A 22423-nucleotide genomic window follows, 5' to 3' on the forward strand; every position below is an offset into this window, starting at 1 on the left:
CACTTTGAGTATTTGCTGTAATGGGAAACTCTGCTGAAGTCATTAGAGCTACAAAGATGTGAAAGTTATAAGACACCAGAAAGAGGACCAGGGAATCCCATGATAGAAAAGAAATAAAACTGAGGTTTCACCCAGGCTGGGATTTCATCCATACATGGAAATCTTTAATAAACAGTTAGAAGTGTCCTAGGAAGGAAAAGGACAGAAAAATATAAAACATACTTCCTCTCTCTCCCATTTAATCAGTTTAAAGACAGGGTTCTCAGGGACAGGGCACTTAACCAAGAGCCCAGGGACTCATATTAAGTTTTCAGCTCCTCTGGCTGCACTGTCTTGGACAGGTCTCTTTATAGTCTTGGAACCTCCATTTCCCCTCCTGCTCTTTGGATTGGTCTGAACACAGTTTTATACCACTATAACTCTTTCCATTTGGAATCCAATATAGCAGAAGCCTTAGCACTTTGCAAGGCATGTACTGTTACCTCAGCAATAAGAGCATTATTAAATGATAGATCATTTCTGAAAATTTATAAAAATAACCTGTCTATATGTAAGCACCTTGACAGAGGTGCAACTGCATCCTTGCTCAAGAGTAGGAGCCTCTTGGGGTCCAGGGCTAGCAGAAGAACAGTTTTGTTTGCAGTTTTCCCTAAGTTTTATGTTAAGGAATAAAACCATGTCCCCAAAAGAGATTTGGACACAGCAGCCTCTATAGGCAGAGACAAGATGACAGCTACTTAATACCTTAGGGTTTGTGTAGATGAAATGGGGGCCCTAAATTGAAGCAGTGGGTTTTTAAAAACACCACTTCAATTTAGGGCCCTTTAAGCCCCTGTGTCATGCACATACTCACTTACCTGCCTCTCCAGTGGTGGGATGGGAGGGCGAGCTGCCGGCAGGTGGAGTGGTCCCTGGGCTGTGGAGGGCTGGTGCTTCCCTCTGTGGCAGTGGCATCCTGCTCCCCAGGTAGCACCCGCCCTCAGGCACCCGGATTGGGTGGTCCTGTGGGGCACCGCAGCCATGGAGAGAAGCACAGGGCTCCCATGCAGCTCAGGCAGGCAGGCTCCAGGAAAAAAAAAAAAAAAAAAAAAAAGATTGCCACTTTTTTTTTTTTCTTGGGTGGAGCCTGCCTTCCCAGGCTGCTGTCAGGCTGCCTGCATGGGCTTCCTGCAGAGCCCCTGAGCTGCACAGAGCCTGGTGCTTCGTTCCGTGGCTGTAGGACAACAAACTAAAACTCCTCCTCAGAGTTTTAGTTTACTGAGCCCTGTGATAAGGGACTGGTAGCAAATAAAATACTTACCATGGGGAAAGAGACCGAATGGAGGGAAGACACGAGGAGAGCAGGAAAACAATGCTTCTGGAGCAGCTGCTCCTTTAAGATAGGGCACTGAGAGCCCGATGTTGCCCCACACTGGGTGGGGCAACATGGCATGCGGAGAGACAACTGGGAAGAAAAAAACTGGAAAGGACTACTGGGAGCAAGGAATCCTTGGAGCCAGACCCAGGTGGAAGACAGGACTCAACCGGATACCATTAGGAAGGCACCGGTGAAGTAAGTTCATCCTAAAAAAAAAAAAAATTATCTTCTGAAAAAAGGAGCATCAGCTGAAGCTCCGAGAAGGAAAGAGCAGCAGCTATTCTACAGGTCCCAGTGAAAGTTGAGCTTGTTGTTGTTTTGTGTGTGTGTTTGGACATTGAGCTGAGCCAATCAGGCTCTAGGGGGTTTGACGGGAGAAAGAGCCTGAGTGATGGCTACTCCCTGACCCCTAAAAAAACCCCCAAAAACAAAAAAAAATGGGAGTGTCCCAAGGGATTTAGTGAGACCAGATCTCACCTGGAGATAGAGGGAAATATAAGGAAAAGACCTATGAAAAAGAAAAAGTATCCTGGTCGTGTTTGAACTGTTTGATTACCTTTACTCTTCACGCAAGATGAGACAAGTCCCAGGCATCAGCCGCAATCTTCTCCAGTGCTGGGTGTGGGCTGCACCCAGCACCAGTCCCAGGCAGCAGCGGCAGCCTCCTTTCATCTGGCATGCAGATCGGGGGGCTCGTACCCATTGGAGGAGTCTGTTATAGGCCCACAGCCCTCCCAAGGGTGCGGGCCCCGGGTCTGTGCGCTACATGCGAGGAGACTGCTGCTGCCAGCAAGTGGCAGGACTTTTGCTTTGAACAGTTTATGGTAATGTTTCCCAGAAACCTCTGCACCTATCTCTTTGAAACTTGGCAGGCTTCATGCCCTCAGAATGGCTTACCACTCCTGCAATTTTCATCCAAATCAGGCAAGAAATGACAAAGTTTAAGGCATTTTCATGATTCCCAATTATAGCCTATGGGTGAAACATCAGAACTCGTCAAAACAGGGAAACAGTTTCGAGAAAACAAAACGGGACAGTGCTTCAAAATGAAGTAAAACAATGAAATGAAACACTGTCCCTTTGAAATGGTGAAATGGACGTCAAAACAAAATGATGGTGTTTCGCACAGGCCTAGTGCTCAGCAGAAAGTCACGCTAGTCCCAGGCAGGTCCTCCAGGTGTTAGTGCAATCTAAATAAAGATGAAAACAGGCCATTCCCAGAGGGATCCTAAATAAAACTGAAACCAGTCCCTATTTTCCTTGATCAACAGAGTCAGTGAAACAAACATGATAATAATTTAACTTCCAGCATCAACATTTCTAAGTGCAAAAATATTACAATCAGTTCCCCAGTACAATGGGAGCTCTATTAAACAGTGAAAATTCCCATTAAGTCAGGAGTGAAATTCAGAGCTGCTCCATTGACCTCTATGAAGGAGCACATTTCCAAGGTATATTACTTCCATTTCAAGAGGTAGCGTCTTATGCAGACTAAGTATGGCATGCCTTCTTTTGGCACATTGCTGAGGCAGTGCGGACATGCCTGTGGAGGTTGTATAAGGGGCCCATAAGCAACCTTAGATGAAAAAAGGGAATAATTTTTTTTTTTTTAAACCTCATGGCAAAGAAAACAAAAGAAAGTCTTGCTGTGATCTGTTATAGGATAAACAAACTTGTGGGTGTTGAGAACCAACAGGGTGTGTTGTTAATTTAAGACAGAGCACAACCTCCTGAATGAGGTTGATGGCAAAGTCTGTAATGACAGCTCTGCAGACTATGGCTGTCATTGTTTTGACAGAATGAAGTACTGGTACTGGCAGAGCACCTTGATCTATAGTAGACCTGCAATGTGCTATTTGGTGGAAATTAGACCTTGGTGGGAAGAACTTCCAAGGCTCACCTGGAGGAAGTCATCTGCTACCATTTGTACAATGCAACCTTAATAGGGTTCAAGCTGTTCAAACTTGTATCAGTCCAAAATACTTTCAGAAAGATATGCTAGAGACAGCTGAATTTAATCAAGTTCACCTAGCCAGGCTCACGTAACCTGATAAAGCTTTCTTTAAAATACATAATAATAAGACTTTCTTTGCCAGGAGGATTTTCCCCAACATCCATTTCATGGATCAATTCAAGATCAAAAGACCAAGAAATAACAAAACAAATTTGCTTAAACCAACCATATCTATCCTATGCAGAACTGCTGAAAAAAATGCATCTTTTTACCTCCATTGATCATTTTGATGAAACCATACAAGTATATTTTTCAGAAAAATTTTCAAACCATTTTATTTTTGTTTTTCAATGAAAAGCAGATTTCAGCAATAGAAAATAGCAGAATTTTCAGTTCCTCCATAACTCACTCCCTCATATAGTATACATTCACCTTTTGAAGCAGAGAAGTGCCATGCCAGTTTTACAGATGGGAAAATAAGGTAGCTAGAGCTGAAGTGATGTGCCATACAGGAGGGTCTGTGGCAGAGCAGCAAATAGACTTCTCTGTCATTTGGGAAGACCATCCCTTCAATCCTGTTCAGTTTATGGATCTGATGCTATTCCTAGGTCCCTCCCAATTCCCATGAGCAGATTCATATTAATTAAGCTTCATTCACAGAGTGAGGATTAAGACTAAAATTCTTATAATACTTGAGTTTAGAAAGCAGTAGATGCCATTACAAACTATTGGTTATAACAATAGTTACAGGTATGGTGCTGATTGTCACAATGTGCATGACAAGCAGAACAATAAGACCAACATACTTGGGAGTGATTTAAATCCAAGCCCAGCTTCCATGGGGTTCAGAGGCACCTGACTCCCCAATGCCTAGGTGCATTTCACAGAATTCTGGATTCCACTAGAGGGGTCAGCACCTAGAAGTCAGACATTGCAATAGGGCTGTGCAAAATTTCACCAGATGTTTCATTTCAAAGCTGTTTCGACATGTTTCGAGCTTGACACAACAAAATTGAAAAGAAACAAAAGGCTTTGAAACAGCTTTGAAATGAAACAAGGGCACTTGAAATGTTTCAAAAGTTTTGAAATGTTTCGAGTTTTTAAGCCGGGCTTACTTGGCTTCAGCGCCAGTCCCGGGCAGCAGCAGCAGCCTCCTTTCATCCGGTGCACAGATCCAGGAGCCCACACTCCCCAGGAGGGCTGTGGGGCTGTGCCAGACCCTTCCCAGGAGTGCGAGCCCCTGGATCTGTGCACCAAATGAGAGAGGCTGCCGCTGCTGCAGCAGCAATCATCCCCATCACTGGCTGCAGGCTATGCCCACTGCCAGTCCCAGGCAGCAGCCTGAGCCTCCTCATCAGCATGCAGAGCCGGGGGCTCTCACCCCTGGGAGGAGTCTGGCACAGCCTGGTAGCCCTCTTGGGGGTGTAAGCCCCCAGATCTGTGCCCCAGATGAAAGGAGGATGTCCCTTTCACCTGGGACCGACACTGGGTGTGGGCTGCACCCAGCACCAGAGCAGATTGCTGCTGCCACCTGTCTGAGGCAGCAGCAGCCTGAGCCTCCTCTCATCCAGTGCACAGACCCCAGGGCTTGGACTCCCGGAAGGGGTCCAGCACAGCCAGATGAGAGGCGGCTCAGGCTGCTGCTGCCACCTGTCCAGCTGTGCCAGACTCCTCCCAGGGGTGCAAGCCCCTGGATCTGTGCACCGGATGAGAGGAGGCTGCCCACTGCCACCTGGGACAGGTGACAGCAGCAGTCTTCTCCGTTGTTGGACAAGGGCTGTGCCCAGCACCAGTCCCACGTGGCAGAGGCAGCTTCCTCTCATCTGGCACACAGATCTTGGAGCTCACACCCCCAGGAGGAGACTGGCACATCCCTGCAGCCCTCCTGGAGTTGCTGGCCCCTGGATCAGACTGCTGTTGCCAGTAAGTGTCAGGACTTTCTCTTTGAACAGTTTGAAGTGCAGTTTCCCAGAAACCTCTGAATCCATCTCCTTGAAATGTGGCAGGCTTCATGCTCTCAAAAGGGTCTACCATCCCTGCAATTTTCATCCAAATCAGGCAAGAAATGACAAAGTTCTAGGTATTTTCATGATTCCCCATTATAGCCTATGGGCGAAATGTCAAAATGCATTAAAGGAGAGAGGCAGACAAGGTTCCTTGGGTGAATTTGATATCTTTTATTAGACCCACCCAAATGGTTGGAGAATAGTTATTGAGCAAGCTTTCGTGTTCAAAAACCCTTCGTCAGGCTAAGGAAGCTTCGGTGAAGGCACCGAACCTCATAATCTGCCTGGCAACTGACTCCCCAGCCCAGCCCCTGGCTTGTTTACTTTTCATTCCATCCAGGAGGAGCACACACCAACTGCTGAAGCTTCCTTAGCCTGACGAAGGGTTTTTGAACCCGAAAACTTGCTCAATAACTATTCTCCAACCATTTGGGTTGGTCTAATAAAAGATATCAAATTCACCCAAGGAACCTTGTCTGCCTATGTCCTTAGACCAACACGGCTACAACCTAAAACCCTTGAAAGGAGAGAAACAGTTTTGAGAAAATGGAATGGGACAGTGCTTCAAAATGAAATGAAACAACAAAACATTGTCCCTTCAAAATGGCGAAACGGATGTCAAAACAAAACAATAGTGTTTCGCACAGCCCTACATTGCAGTGCTCAGTTTGGCTAGGGACAGAAATTATACACAAACCAATACAAGTGATCAGAAACCAGTTCAAATCTGTAACACAACATGGCTAAGAACAGACAGTCAAAAAGCCCAATTGAGTCAGTCTTTGCAGGTTAGTCTAAGCCGCGAAGACTGAATCAATAAGCAAATGGTTATTGTGACCTTCACTTTTGATTCAGGAAATGCAGCCTCATGCCCACAGTGGCTCAAGCCAAAAGGTGAGGTGTACTAGAGCCTGGCTCTCTGGCATGGGCTTTGTGTTCACTTCGTCTTCCTGCTGCCCCCAAGGCCTCTGGGATTTGCAGTCAAGATTCACAGCAGCAGGACTCTACAGGATTGCTCATCACTTTCTCTTTCTGCTTCTAGGTGCCTCTGGGATTTGTATTCCATAGTTAGAGCCAGCAATAAGTAAGCAGGCAGGGCAGCTCTGTACTTGGGGTAGGCAACTTTAACCCCCTTCCTGGCCCCGGACCTCAGCTGGGGTTCATCTGTGGGGGCCAGTGAGCCAGCCCTCACTACTCCAACTAAGGAGCAGAGGGGCATGGCCAGCCCTGCTCTCTGGAGCAGACAGCACAATCCAGCCCAGGGCTGCAAAATGCTGGGATACTGGAGGACTGTGATTTAACTTGAACCAGGAAGGGGGCTGGGGACAGTAGTTTCATAAACCGGTTTGACCTAAATCAGTTAAGTCTAATATTACAGTCAATCAGGTTTATCTTAAACCGGTTTCAGCCTTTTTAAAACTGGATTATGTACACTAAATGTCTATTCTGCTACAGATTTAAGCCAGTCTCTGATGATCACTTAAACTGGTTTATGTGCAACTTCTGTCCCTAGCCCAGAAGTTACAGGGTGTAGCATCAGACTTCACTGATTTACGTTAAATCAGTTTACAGAACTTCTGTCCCGGATCCCCTCCAGATTCAAGTTAACTCACAGTCCCCCAGCATCCCAGGATGCTTTGCACCTCCCTGGTAAGCCCACCTTCCCGTCCCCCCCCACAACAGTGGGCAGGCTAGCCTTGGCCCAAGATGTCTACTCCAGCAGATCAGATAGGTGCGCTCTGGCACCCCTCAGCTTCTGGCCTGGGCCACTGCAGGCATGTGGCTGCATTTCCAGAATCAAAAGTGAATGTCTGTTCACTTGCTTATCAGTTCAATCTATACAGCTTAGCCTAACCTTCAAAGATTGAATAGATTCAGCTTTGGACTTTTCAACTGTCTGTACTTAATCTTTAGGTCCCTTTACGAACCCACCCTGAAGTGACTCACCCAAGGTTATAGAGGAATTCAGTGGCAGAACAAGGGGCAAAAAAGGTAGATGAAAAGCAGTTATGGGAAAACCCTCCTCAAGTGGAAACTAGCTGGATGCCTGCAACACCTGGCATTATTAATTCCATGAAGAGAGAGCGCACTACATTACAGATTCCAGCCACATGCACTTCTGAAAGCATCTGCTTGTATAAAACCTTCGCCCAGCCCTTTGTAACAAACTCACAAGGTGGAGCTTTATCATTCTTGAAAATCTCTTGGCAAAACCTTAATCTTGCTTTTTAAAGATTTATTTATGATCTGTAACACATTAAAGTGGACATCTAGGGACAATTAGCTATTCAGCCCTGAATGAAAGGGCAAATGAGCAGTCTCACTCCCTCTCTGGGACCAAAGAGGTATGTCCTTACCACACAGATGCCAAAGAAGGAGAGCACTTTGAGAGCTATATATTCTCAGCTAGGTATTTAAACTGAATTCTCTTAATAAATTCCAAAGCTATATTTTACCATGATAGGCAAAGACGAGACATGAGGAGAATAAAACTGCCCAACTGTCTCATGTTATCTACCATCACAATGGCAGGACACAGTGCTTAATTAAAAAGAATAATTAGCACAGAAAAAAAAATGTGCAGGTTGAGTAATGATATGCTGTTGGCAATAGATTAGCTTAAATGAAGCCATGTGGTGATCTCAAAAGGAATTGTGCACTACTATTTATCATCCCATCTCTACGATAATGCAGTTAGTTAAGCAGTGAGAATCAACATGGGGCAGATCCCCAGGTGGCTTTAACAGCCCACAAGCCTGATTCTCTACTGTTTTTCCCCAAGAACGATTACATACCCATGTGTAGAGGGAGTACAAAGCAGGTATAAAATCAGAATTCTCCACTCACTCACACCGGAGGTGGTGTTTTGCACCATTCAGCACAAATGTAACAGCCTAAGGGACAAACCAAGGGGGAATCAGGCCCAATAAAGCCACAGTCATAAAATCCATGGAAGTCAATGGAGCAACATGAATTCACACTAATGGGGTGTCAGTGGAGGACAGTCAGCCTTAAACAAAAAGGATAACCATTTTTTAAATGATTTTCCCCTCTTAAAGCTACTAGCCCTTGATAACTCCTTGATTCTGTATACAGATATTTCAATGTTAAATTTACTAACATAAGAAGGAACTTCACTTTACATCCATGCTAAATTCTTAACTTTATACAATAAATAAACAGGTGAAGAACCCAAATCATCAAATTACTTAACATGTGCTGCCATTAAACATGCGAGTGGACTCATCATCTTCAGAGGGACCAATTTCGAAGTCCACATCCACAAGTGAACTGTAGATTTTGTCACATGGACTTTCCATCCTCACTCATGCATTTGTTTTTAATTTTGGTTTAGGTATTCTGCCTTCTCACTGCAGCTCAAATGTCAATAATCTAAAGAGAGACAAGCTTCTTTGGGTGAATCTGATATCTTTTATTAGACCAACTTAAATAGTTGGAAAACAATTATTAAGCAAGCTTTCGGGTGCAAAAACCCTTCATCTGGCTAAGGAAGTTTCAGCAGTTGGTGTGTGCTCTTCCTGGATGGAATGAAAAGTAAAGAAGTCAGAGGCTGGGCTGGTATGCATGCAAGACAGGTAGTCAGAAGAAAACCTCCCACAAATTTCACACCACTGGTTATGACATATCACCCCTCCCTCGAACCCGTATGGAAATTCCTCAAACAATTGCAACCCATGCTGGAAAGAGACCCTATTCTTAAAGAGATCTTCCCAGAGCCACCCATCCTAGCCTTCAAACAAGCACTGAACCTCACTAACCTCATCACCAGAGGCAAACTTCCTCAAGCCCAGAACACACGAAACGGATCCAGACCGTGCCAGGACAAGAAATGCAAAAGCTGCCAACACATTCCACCACTCCCACAATGACTACACCCCACAACAGAGCCATCAGCATTCCCGGATCTTACAGCTGCACCTCCAGAAATGTAATATACCTCATCCAATGTACCAAATGCCCTGATGGAAAATACGTAGGAGAGACCAAACAACAACTGTGCACCAGAACGAATGCACGCCGGAAATCTATCAAAGACAGGAATACCCAATTCCCAGTGGGGGCACATTTCGCACAAGAAAACCACTCTCTCTCCAATCTCTCAGTCCTGATCCTCAAAGGGAATTTACAAAACACTTTTCACAGATGAGCCTATGAGCTTCACTTCATCAACCTCCTGGATACTAAAAATCATGGGCTAAATATAGACATTGGATTTATGACACATTATAACCTGCCTGGCATCTGACTCCCCAGGTATCTCTCCACTATTCTTTATCTCCCTTCTCTCTCTCTCTCTCTCTCTCCCTCTCTCCCCCCCCCTACCCCCCTCCCCCCCCCCGGTCCCCAGACTGGCTCTCTCCCATTGGCTCCTCAATCCACATTTTCACTGACTACCTGTCTTGCATGCATACCAGCCCAGCCTCTGGATTCTTTACTTTTCATTCCATCCAGGAAGAGCACAAACCAACTGCTGAAACTTCCTTAGCCTGATGAAGGGTTTTTGCACTCGAAAGCTTGCTTAATAATTGTTTTCCAACTATTTAAGTTGGTCTAATAAAAGATATCAGATTCACCCAAAGAACCTTGTCTGCCTATGTCCTTAGACCAACAACCTACTCCCCAATAATCTAAAGATGCACCAATATTTCACTCCTTATTTCTTATCCTGATCTGTCCTGAATTAAAAATCATGGCAAAAAACTTCCGGTGCAAGACTAATACTTTTGTTGTTGGCTATGCAGGGTTAATTAGCTATGTATCTCCACAAAAGATATTTGTATGGACTTGCACTAAAAAAGAGCCTATAGTAGTTGCAAAATCAGATATCAGTCCTATGCATTAATTAACACTAGAAATACTTGCCATAACCATAAAAAGTAAAAAGCAAATAAAAAGCAAAAAATAAATAAAAGCGAAGTGCAAGTTTCATTACTGAAGAGAGCAATTGTCTCTGTTGACCTGAAAATGAGCCAGCTAACAAACTGTCATAATTAAGGAGCTATATTTGCAGGAACAAAATCTAAAGGGTGCCTGTAGATGTGCTGCAGGGCTGCTCCAATGCACTTTAATTAGAGCTGGAGCATGTTAATTACCACAAGCCAGCTAGCCTCTGTCTCATGTATTACCGTCCCTGTGCTTCAAAATGGTGGTGGGAGCATTTGAACTAAAGCTCACCAAACAAGCTTTAGTTCAAGCTCCCCCACTGCCATTTTGAAGCATGGGAACACTAATAAATGAGACCCTGCAGTGCTTTAATTAGAGTGGCTCCCAAAGCCGCTCTAATTAAAAGTGCCCTCTCCCACCACCCCTGGAGCATATGCAAAAGTGCCCAAACTGATCAGCAGTTCAGTTCAATCTTTTTGAGTTCTTGTGACGTACCTATGAAGAACCACATCTAAATCCTGAAAGTTGCTAATGGAAAATTTCAGGTCATGATCTGATATTGTAAGAGCCTGATGTTAGTCACCATAAAGTCCAGTTGATCAAAAATACCAATGACCCTCGATTCAGAATGTGTTTGCCTTGTGAAATGGGATTTTGCCTTCAAATGATTAATATAGGTATTGCAACATGCATCATTGGACTTACTATATTTACTCAAATCTAAGACCGGGAACCTCCTCCCCCCCACCCATCCCATTCAGCAGGGTGGGGGAGGGAACCCAATCCTCATCTTAGATTCAAGTATAGGCCAGGGAAGCAGATGCCGTGGCTTGGGATGGGGCCACAGTGGTTCATGGAGCAGGTAGGAAGTATGTAGAGTGGAGAGGGGCAGGGTGCAGGGAGAATGAGGGGGAAGAAGGTGCACAGCACATGGACAAGCACAGAAGAAAGGGCAGTAAGGAAAGGGATGCAAGGAACATGGGGAAGAGGCATGGTGAAAGGGGAGTGTGAAGCAAGAGAAGCACAGGAAAAGGGTGCAGGAAGGGGGAGGGCAGTGTAGGTGAAAAGGTGCACAGTGCTATGGAAGCATGGGAGAAAGGGAGGTGGGGGAACACAGGGAAAGGGCACACAGAGGAACATAGGTATAGGGAAAGAGAAACATGAAGCACAGGGGCAGTGCAGAGTGAAGCAAGCACAGGGAAGGGTGCATGGTGCAGGGGGGAAAGGGAAGTACAGAGCTGGGGGAGCATGAGGAAGGGGCATGCAGAGAGCCACAGGGAGCTGCTTCAACTCCACTCCTGACTCCAACCAGAGCTGGAGGCTGGAGCCAGAGCTGTTACTACCACCTGGCCCAGCAGGGGTACTCCAGCCCCCAGAAGAGAGACAGACACAAAGAGCCAGAGCCAGAGCCAAACCAGCTGTAAAGGTGTGGGGGGCAAGCCCCAGAGGGGTACAAGTGTCAGGGACAGGGGGCAGGCACTGGGACATGGGACAGGCAGCAGGGGGCAGGCATGATGGGGAGCAAGTAGCAGGTGGGAGAAAGGGGCTTGGGGCAGGCTGCCTTGCCCTCCAGCCACTGCCTTCCCTGTGGTGGTTGGCAGGGGAGGGGGTGGGTTTGCCTCCAATAACTAGATTATAGATTTATAATTGTCCATGTCTAGAATCTAATCATGAGGAGTTCACTTAAATTCAGGGTTGTCTTGGATTTGGGTAAATACAGTATGTCTTTCTTGATCCAGGGAAATGTAAGATAGCAAAGAGGAGGACATTTTATTTGAGGCACAAGAGGATTCTGAAGCTCCAGGGAGAAAGGAAAATCATTCTTCTCAAGGACTACTAATAGACGAGTGAATTGACAGAATGCTCAGCAACCTGCAATTTGGGAGACAGCTATATTCCTCACGCTTGTCATCTAGAAGAGAGACAATTATTGAACTAAAGAACCTCTTAGTGCTGGAGGGGATGTTAAATTATTAGGGGTTGGGGTTGTTTTACATATACATATATACAAAAAAATTAAAATCTAAGAAACTTCAATAAATCTATGGATGTGATGTGCATTTTGATGCCAGGTACAAAAAGAAGCTATTTGCTTCACAATAATAACATTCCAACACATTTAACTGCTATCTACTTTTTAGTCTGAAAATGTCCTCTAAGCCTTCAGAGGAAACAAATTACATTTCTTTAAGCTGTCACTGCTGGTGAATAAAGAGACCCATTTTGCTGAGCAGTGGGCATGATCACAAATGCTGACAATTAACACAGTTCATTGGAATAATTAAATTCTTGCATTTTCATTTCACTGATTGCCTAAGCTGTTCCTGCCGAATCTTCTGGATACAACACAATATTACAGAAATACCTCCTTAGTCATCTATGGGCTGACCAACAACTTCCCTATTTACTTTGAGATTTACTTAAGAATTTTCTAACCAATGGGCTATTAGTTATTTTGGGCTGTGTCTTTCTTGGAAACTGTTTTAAAAATGCATTAAAAGCAGTCTGATGCAGAGACATTTTGGTTATGTCAAAATGGCATTTTTCAATGGGAAAAAAAAAAGTTTGTCTTTTTTTTTTTTCTGCCTGGCACCACCCAGAGAAGACCCTACGTATTTCTTTTCTCCTTTTTTAGCCCTCAGTTTCTTGCCACTTGTCTTCTTGCACTGTAACCTTTACAGAGCAGGGACTCTAAGGCTCAATTCTCCAGGTTTAATGCAAAGTGAGCATAAAATGCTGTAGTTAAGCGTGTGTAGGTTGTGGGCTTGATTCAGGGATCACTTAAAGCTCACATTTAAATCCAGCTGTATTCAGGACTGCTTTAAGGTTATGCACATGTGAGACAGCTATCCAAAAAAGGGATGCATTCTTAAATAAGGATAAGAAAATAAGTTTGTTTAGTCCAAGCATTACAGCTTTAAAAAGCAGACTCTGTTCACGGGCTCAATGCATTTATAAAGGGTTGAATTTAAAGTTTCTGTATCCACAACACAGCCCCAAACCCACACATTCTTATATCCTCTATCACAGTAAGACAACCACCCAGAAAGACAAAGAAACCCCCATCCAGAGTGGGAGTTCTAGGTAACATTAGCATACACAACAAAGATAAAAAATAAATTTTGGAAGGAAATGCCTACATCTTTCCTGGAATGAGTAGGGCAAACAGAATGCTATATTCATGGGTTTTATTTCTGGTGTCCAAAGCGCACAGAGTGAAAATTAAAATGATCAAAAATTGTTAACATACAACAAACTATATTCCACTTTTGTGCATCAGGAAACAAAAAGATTTGGTTTGTAGATAAACAAATGTATAATATCACATGTCTGAAGAACAAATCAGATGTCTTGAGAAATCTACCAACCTGGTAATTACACACATGGTAGTCAAGATGGGGAATAGCTGAGCACTGTTTCCTCCCAAGTGTTCAGTTCAATCTTAAAGTTAGTGACTAAGGAAGTAGTCAAAACACGTTGCAAAAGAGCCAGTGGGTTTGCAAATGATGCTTGATTGTTGACATGCTGAAATCAAATAGTAAATGACAAAGTCTCATTGTGCTATGACTTCCTCCTCTGGAGTAATAATTCATTTGCTGAACATTACACTCACATAAAAAAGGCCTTCTGTTGTTTCACCTTTTCAATTTAAAAATTATAATGAAATTAAATTATATTAGCCTTTGTGGCTGTACAAGACGAAGCTGCCTTTATCCACAAAGGCACCAAGTACAATAGAGTCAATCCTTCACTCTGTTGTCTGAGGAACTTGAAAGAATCTGAAATAAATGCACATCCAGAAAGAATAGCTAGGACAGGATTGCATGAATAGGATTAACCACCTAAGGCCAGATTGTCAAAGGTGTTCATGCTACAAACAACTGGGGCTACATTTTCAAAAGATTTCAGCTTGCATTTAAGCGTCTCAATGAAGAGGTCTGGTTTTCAGAAGTGCTCAGCACTCAGCAACTCTCACTGCAGGCCTGTTCTTTTTCAATTTAGTTCATACAGCCCAATCAACATCAACAGGCCAGATTTAAAACCCTGGCTTTTGTTCCAATGTGCTTTTGCCATGGACGTTAGTGGGGACTGAATTTCACTCCCAGACTCTTCCTCCATCCCTGCAGAAAGGAATTATCTTTTTGCTGGACAACCATTTTACTCACAGGTAAAGAATCCCTTATGGAGGACAAGAGCCATTTTTGATGGATTTTAAGAGGAGTTAGTTGCCCAGCTCCTACTGAAAACCTGAGACCTTTGGACTCCCAGGTGGAATTTTCTTCTAGAATAGAAACAATTTTATGTCTGCTATTCAGCCAGCTCGAGAGATGGCCGCAGATCAGATCAGACAGCTGCTTGTTGTGCAAGTTTTGGCATACCTCCTTGTCTGCATCCTGAGATAGCAATATTTCTTTTCCTCAACCTTTGCATTGTCTACTGAAACTAAACTCCAGAACCAACAGCCACAGAGGAAGGTACAAAGATACCAGTATTAGTTTGCTTTGTGGTAATGCTTTGAGACAACAGCCCTATTCCATTAGGTCTTCTACAAAGCTAGCTGAGAGCAGACAGTTACGGAAGGACTTCTCAAATAGCTACATTTCATCCGTCAAACATCCACTACATTATTACTTTGGTTCCATTCACTGAATTCTACTTTCTTATAAACCCCCATAGAACTGGCAAACATCCTGAATTTGTTAACTGCTTAGATTGCTTTAAAATGTTTGGTTACTGTCTGTTTGAGAGAGATGTTCTGGAAAATGAGATGATGGAAGGCATTGGTACTGGGGAAAATCTTTCATTAACAAGTGGCTTAGGAGAAGGAAAAGGGAACATAGTGCCATTTCCAAAGACCAGGTGTTGAAGTTAGTCACAGCTTGCAACATTATGTAATTAAGCCATGCTAACAAGGAGAGCCTGCATTGCACAGGGTACAATAAGTGGCTGGTCTTAATATGTACACCAGGGAGAGTCAATCATAGTTTAAGGGTTTATTTTCAAACCTGAATAATGAACTTCTAAGAAGGCAGGATTGCCAGCAGTCATTAATGACTTGTAAAGAAAGGTCAGCCACTCAGAAGAAAAAGGACCAAAAGGAATCTGTAAGTTTAAAGTTCCCTCTATGATTTATCAGTACATTTATTTATTAGAATACTTATTTTTCCTGCTGTTGAGAATGACAAACCATCCCCTTATATACCCTTATTTAGCAAGTCTGCTTTTGTACAAGCAGTTGTACTTGTAATTAGTTTCTAAGACACAAGGTGAGAGAGCTATAAAAGGGACTGGCATTCCAAGGTCTTCATCTAAAAAGAGACTGTCTGGTATACAGGGATAAAGCTACCTTTCCTATTTCCTTCAAGTTGTGTTTTATGCACAAAGACATCAGCCACTCATACAGAAAGCTAGTGATCACTCCATAAGCCTGCCACTGACCCAGACAGTTACTGCACTGCGTGCTGCTTTATTGTCTTTGTATTTTCATTTCAAAGCAGCTGTAAGTCAAAAAAGGTTTCCATTCTGGAAACAGATATGCAAACACTTGTGTTCTTGTTAAGAAGTCAATGCCCACAAGCTATGATGATAATATTTTGCATTTACAGAGATCATAGAAACATAGAAAATTTGCCCTTTTCCAATCATCCAAAACCTCTCCCAATCACCAGGAGATTTCAAAGATGATGGCCAGCGGCTCTGCAATCACATCGGCCAACTCACTCAGCACCCTCGGGTGCATCCCATCGGGCCCCATGGACTTGCACACATCCTGCTTTTCTAAAAAGTCCCTAACCTGTTCATTTGCCACTGTTGGCTGATTGCCTCCACCCCACACTGTACTGCTATTCTTCCTGCATACCAGGATGGTTTGTTCCTGCACCCACAGTAAGGTTTCTTTAAAGTACAGCCAGCTGTCCTGGACTCCTCTCCTGCTCTGTCTGGCTTCCCAGGGGATCCTGCCCATGGGTTCACTGTGTGAATTGAAGTCTGCTTTTCTGAAGTCCAGGGCACTTACTCTGCTGCTCTCCATCCTTCCTTTCCTCAAGATCCTGAACTCAATCATCTGATGGTCACTGCTGCCCAAGTTGTCATGCTTTACTACCTCTCCCACCAGTTCACCCCTGTTTGTGAGCAGCAGATCAAGAAGAGCACAGCCCCTAGTTGACCTCTACAGCACCTGCACCAGGAAGATGTCCCCAGCACTCTCCAAAAATGTCCTGGATTGCCTGTGCACTGCTGTATTGCCCTCCCAGCAGATGTCAGGGTGGCTGAAGCCCCCATGAGAACCAGGACCTGTGTTTTCAACAGGCTGAACCTTATGTAAAACCTGTGAGACAAGACCATATGACTGATGGGTCTTGCTTGTTTCACCCGCTGGGTAGTCTTTGACATCATCCCAGCTTGGCTGTGGAAGATAACAGTGGGAAGATGCTGAACTTTTATAGTGCTATCTTGATTGCAGAGAGAGAGATGTGTGATCTCTCCAGGTAACCAAAGAAGCTTAATAGAAGCACACAAGCAATAATACCCTAGTCCTGGCTAAGACCAAGACTTTGAGAAAATTATCCAGGAGCACACCTGTGAGGGCCCAGAAGGGGAGATCATGCTTAGGGGCAACCAACAGGGGTTCTTTGGAGGCAAGTCCTGCCAGACCAGCCTGCTGGCCTTCTGCAACCAGGTCACAAAATCCTTGGATGCAGGTGTCATGGTGGACGTAGTCTTTCTGGACTTTAGGAAGGCCTTTGACATTGTCTCTCACCCCATTCTCATTAAAAAATTAGGCGACTGTGGCATTGATGCCTACACAGTCAGATGGGTCACAAATTGGCTGGAGGGCTGCACCCAGAGAGTGGTGGTGGATGGGTTTTTTTTGACCTGGAGGGATGTGGGCAGTGGAGTCCCCCAGGGCTTGGTCCTTGGGCCTGCACTGTTCAACATCTTCATCAGCAACTCGGACGATGGGGTGAAAAGCACCTTGTTTCAATTTACAGATGACACTAAGATGTGGGGAGAAGTGGGCACACTGGAGGAGAGGGACAGGCTGCAACTAGATCTCGACATGTTACAGGGGTGGGCGGATGAGAATATGATTGGTTTCAATACTGACAAGTACAGGGTACTCCACTTGGGCAGTAAGAACCAGCAGCATACCTACAGGCTGGGGAACTCCCTTCTTGTCAGCACAGAGGCAGAAAAGGATCTTGGAATCATTATTGATGCCAAAATGAACATGGGTTGCCAATGTGGGGACGCAGTCAGGAAAGCTGACCGCACCTTGTCATGCATCCATAGATGCATCACGAGCAGGTCCAAGGAGGTGAGCCTCCCCCTCTATGCAACACTGGTCAGGCCGCAGTTAGAGTACTGTGTCCAGTTCTGGGCACCTCACTTCAGGAGGGATGTGGATAGCATCGAGAGGGTCCAGAGGAGGGCCACTCGCATGATGAGGGGGCAGCAAGGCAGGCCTTACGAGCAGAGACTATGGGACTTGAACCTGTTCAGCCTCCACAAGAGAAGGCTGAGAAGGGATCTGGTGGCCATCTAAAAACTGGCCAAGGGGGACCAGCAGGCTATGGGAGAGTCCCTGTTCCCCCGAGCACTACTGGGAGTAACGAGGAATAATGGCCATAAATTGACTGAGAGTAGATTCAGGCTGGACATCAGGAGGCGCTACTTCACAGTCAGGGTGGCTAGGATCTGGAACCAACTTCCAAGGGAAGTGGTGCTTGTTCCTACCCTGGGGGTCTTCAAAAGTAGGCTAGACAATCACCTAGCCAGGGTCATTTGACCCCAGCACTCTTTCCTGCCCATGGCAAGGGGTCGGACTTGATGATCTGCTCAGGTCCCTTCCAACCCTACCAACTATGAAACCAGGCAAACCCAGACAAACAAATGATAGACAGGACTAAAGCAGTTCAACAAATAAGGAGAGAGAATGTTGCAATACCACTCTAAAAAGAGCAATGCCTGTACCCATGTAACCTGCTAATAAAGTGCTAGCACTTGGCACTTTCCAGTGCACAGCACACATCCTCAGTTCTACAGGACTAAAAAAACTTCCCACTGTGCTTTTTAATTGGCACCTTGATGTGCCACTCTTTACAGGTAGATCTTACCAAGCCACAAGTAACCTGCTAGAGTTAATGATCTAAATAGAAGCATGACCTCACCACAGAGGAAGGTACAATTACAGTATGAATTTGCCTCATCTAATTACCATGGCTAACAGCAGCAGTGGAGACCTGATATCACTGGTTTCAACATCATCTGGACAAGGTTTCTAAATACCCTGATTACATACTCAGATTATCCGTGCCACTTCATATTTAGTGCTATTGTTACCTATGCTGTTTATATTCAGGCCAAGGCAGTATAGATATTCCCTATAAATGGATTCAGACTCCTAAGATTCAACACCACCATATACCAAGAAGTGTCTGCACCCACAATTTGTGATGCATGCAAAGTAACCTATGAGTGGGCTACAATAAAAGTCAGTTTGTTAAAACTGGTATGCTTGTGCATCTGTTTAACAAGAAGTCACAGCCCTCACATTTGAGGCTCAGAATATGCTCCAAAATGCAGCAGTAATTTCTTATGCCTCACCCCAGGAAGCTGAGAATGAGACTAATTAATATTTAAACATGTAGGAGAGCTAAGAAACTGTTTTCCATCTCCATTTTATTTCATTTCTAGGTTGTTGCTTTCAGCTTGTTTGCACTCTTTTGAGAGCCTAATAAACACTTGAGCTAACTCTAGACACGTCTATGTTAGTAATTACTCCAGGTGTCAAACATTCTAGCCAGTCTGCAGATTTCTTTCAGTGATCAGTGGGTTTAAGTTTGCCAAGAGAAGAGGACATTTTGACAGCAACGTGTCTTTAAAATCCAACTTTATTGTCAAGGTGATGCTAGTGAAGTTTACTCATAAAAATAAACTTTATAGGATTTAATAAACTACTAGGAATAAGACCAAAAACGCCCTGCAGAAGCTACACTTAAAAACCTATTGACTATAATAAAGGTTGATCATCCTTCTAATTTTTTTTCAAACCATTCTACAGAATTGAAGAACAGAATTATGCCCCTGCTGCTGAATTCAAAAAATGTTGGCTGTCCTCAAGAACTGCAATATACAAAGTCCCCTTTACCTGCTCAATCCTGCCAGCTAGTGTAAGGAGCATACCCTAGCCATTATGGGTAGAGGCAGAAATTATACATAAACCGGTATAAGTGATCAGAAACCTGTTCAAATTTGTAATACAACAGAAGTTCAGCACACATACACTGCTTTCAAAATGGCCAAAACTAGTTTAAGCTAAACTTGGATGGATGTAGTATCAGCTTTAACTGATTGGTTTACTGAACTTCTGTCTCAGATCCCCTCCAGATTCAAGTTAGCTCACGGTCCTGCAGCATACCAGGATGCTTCGCACCTTCCCTGCTAATCCCCCCTGGCAGAGTTGGTGGGCTAGCCTTGGCTGAAGCTGTCTGCTCCAGCCCAGGAAGGAGGCATGCTCTAGCACTCCCTGGCTTCTGGCCTGGGTCACTGCAGGCATGCAGATGCATTTCCAGAATCAAAAGTGAACATCTGTTCACTTGCTTATTGTTTGAATATACATAGTTTAGACTAACCTGCAAAGACTGAATAAATTCAGCCTCAGGCTTTTTGACTGTCTGTACTTAGCCTATATGTATGCTGTAATTAAATTAGCCAGATTGAAATGGCATCATCGCATTCTATTTTAAGAGTAGCAACATGTTCTCCTAAACAAAAAATAGGTTCATGGTGTTTGGAAAATTAATTTATTTGGAACCTAAAGTAAAAAAGTGCGTTAGGAAAAAGTAAAGGATTGCTTTCATTTTAATGTTTTTTTCTTTTACAGTAGATAAAACAACTACTTGACTAATATCTGATTAAACAAGTTTCAGTCAATACTGTACCTTTCACACACACAATATAGATATGATCTACTTTGGTTAGTATATAAGGTGAAAACCTACCCTGACTTCTACTTGACCTCAGACTAGATACAAGAATCAATTAGATTAGATAAAAGAGCTAGAAAGACTAGATCAGAGTAGCTATTTTAGCCAGATTAGATAACTAGATACTAGCTAAAATGATGAATTAAATGTCATTACCTAGACAGATCAATAGATTTATAGGTGGGTAGACAGGCAGAAATGCAACTTGTAGCTCTATATTCATATTCTACAGGCCAGACAAATCTAGAACTAACATACTTTTGATTAAACGAGGGCTGTTCATCCACTTCTGGCTGGTGTCTGCCTTGATAGAATCCTCATAGTAGCTGTCAAATACTGCGTCTATTCTGATGAACTTCCTCCTGAAGTTCAGTTCTCAAAAAACAGATTATCAAGGTCACCATATACATAGTGGATCCTTGGGGCTTTCCAATTGCTATGGCCAGTACTTGGTCATCTGTCAACAGACAGGATCTTCTCTGGAGTATAACAGATGGCAGACGTAGTATAGTTTATCAGTTGTCAGTACATCAGCCTGTAATGACTGTATTCCTGCTCTCAGACTACCATTAATCTTCACTAAATTACACAGGGGAGAGCATCAACCCCTATTGCAAAACATGATGAAGGTCCACATTTTCTACTTTCTTCAGGAGCTGTGACTAGCTCCTCTGAGATGGTCTGTCTTCTTTCACCTGTGTACTGACTGGTCTTGTCCTTCTCTCCTAAACATGATAGATCTGGTATTTTAGGAAAACACCTTAGATCCTCACAGATCTGGATTCCTTTAAGAGTGTGAAGCATTTTTTTTAATGGACAGAGGACACATCTATATGTGCAGTTACTGCACAGTAACTATGGTGACTGACACCAACATAAATTTGCTACCTGCATGATTTATACCTGAATAGTTACTGCACAGTAAGGCATGTGTAGACAACTTACTGCACAGTAACCCTGGTGTGTGGACTGACATGGGACTACCTTTACTCCCAAATCAGTCCACATACAGCGTTACTGCACTGTAATGCCTGCACAGGTAAACGCCAGCGTAAAAAACACTTACTGAGCAGTAAATGCACATGTAGACAATGCCCAGAGTCAATCTTCTCAGGCTACTACCTGAACTGCACAAAAAATTCTTCAAGATTACTCATAATAATGAAGAAACAAACCCTTTTTAATTGCTTAGTTTTCTTATGGTGCTCTGTTACATGAGACAATATTGTATGGTGGTGGGGCTGGGTTAGAGACATGAATACACCTAGCCAGTTAGACAACTTCTAGGTTTCCTTTCTCTGAAGCATCTGTGCTAGGTACAATTAGAAATGGTATACAATATTAGATGGAACTTCGGTCTGATCCACTAGGGCAATTTCTAATTCCTGTGCTTTTAATTGTTCAGCATACTTGGCTTTTGAACCTTTGTTTTGTTATTGGGTCTAGGTTTGCAGATATAGATGGTGGAGAAGGTAAGGCTGTTTATTTTTCACTCAGCTGAAATTATTTTGTTTTTAGAATATATTTTTTTAAATCATTCCCATTGCTAAGAGCTCGTAATACATTTCAGTCAGAGTGATTTCATGAGTAAGTATGGCAGATTTATAAAGGAGGTACTGACAAGAGCTTAACTATAGCATTGCAAATGTGCCGCTACAGTAACCCTGCACACATTAAGTGATTTTTATTGGAATGTATATATTTCTTCAAAATAGTTTGTGACATTTTATCAGTTTTGTTTCTGTATGGGAAGTTTTTATATTATCACTAAACCATTTTACTGTTGCTGTGGTAACTACAGTATAGGTTAAGAAAAGGTAACAACAGAACAAATGCAAAAGCTACAGTCAACTCGTACACCTTACCTTCATTCCATGCTTTATTGTCTAAATCAAGGATGAGCAATATCCATCCATGAATTAAAGCACAACAGCAATAACATCTGTAAACAAAGAAATAGAAATCAACTGTAGAATCTACAATAAGGGAAATCAATAACAAATAGTTTGACAAAGAAACTGAAAACATTTTCAAAAGCACAAAAGCCCATTCAGTGCCTAAATGCCATTTTCAATAGGAATCTGATTCCTAACTTGCATTTTCACCTTTAAAACTGTTGTCTAATTTCATGATATTCAGGAAGCCTAACTGATGTCAATTCCAGAATGTCACAACTGAAAACTGGTAGAATGATGATGCATCAGAGTTCAGT

General features: G+C 43.5%; 1 long non-coding RNA gene across 1 annotated transcript in view; it reads right to left on the minus strand.

The window, feature by feature from the left end:
- Positions 1 to 22150, minus strand: part of LOC132251706 (uncharacterized) — a 63200-nt gene extending 41050 nt beyond the window's left edge. Inside the window, exon 1 of the long non-coding RNA XR_009463648.1 lies at positions 22077 to 22150. This is a non-coding gene — a long non-coding RNA (uncharacterized LOC132251706). The remainder of the gene's footprint in view (positions 1 to 22076) is intronic.
- Positions 22151 to 22423: the final 273 nt, after the last annotated feature.

The sequence above is a fragment of the Alligator mississippiensis genome, chromosome 7, assembly GCF_030867095.1.
Source record: "Alligator mississippiensis isolate rAllMis1 chromosome 7, rAllMis1, whole genome shotgun sequence".
Taxonomy (NCBI): domain Eukaryota; kingdom Metazoa; phylum Chordata; order Crocodylia; family Alligatoridae; genus Alligator; species Alligator mississippiensis.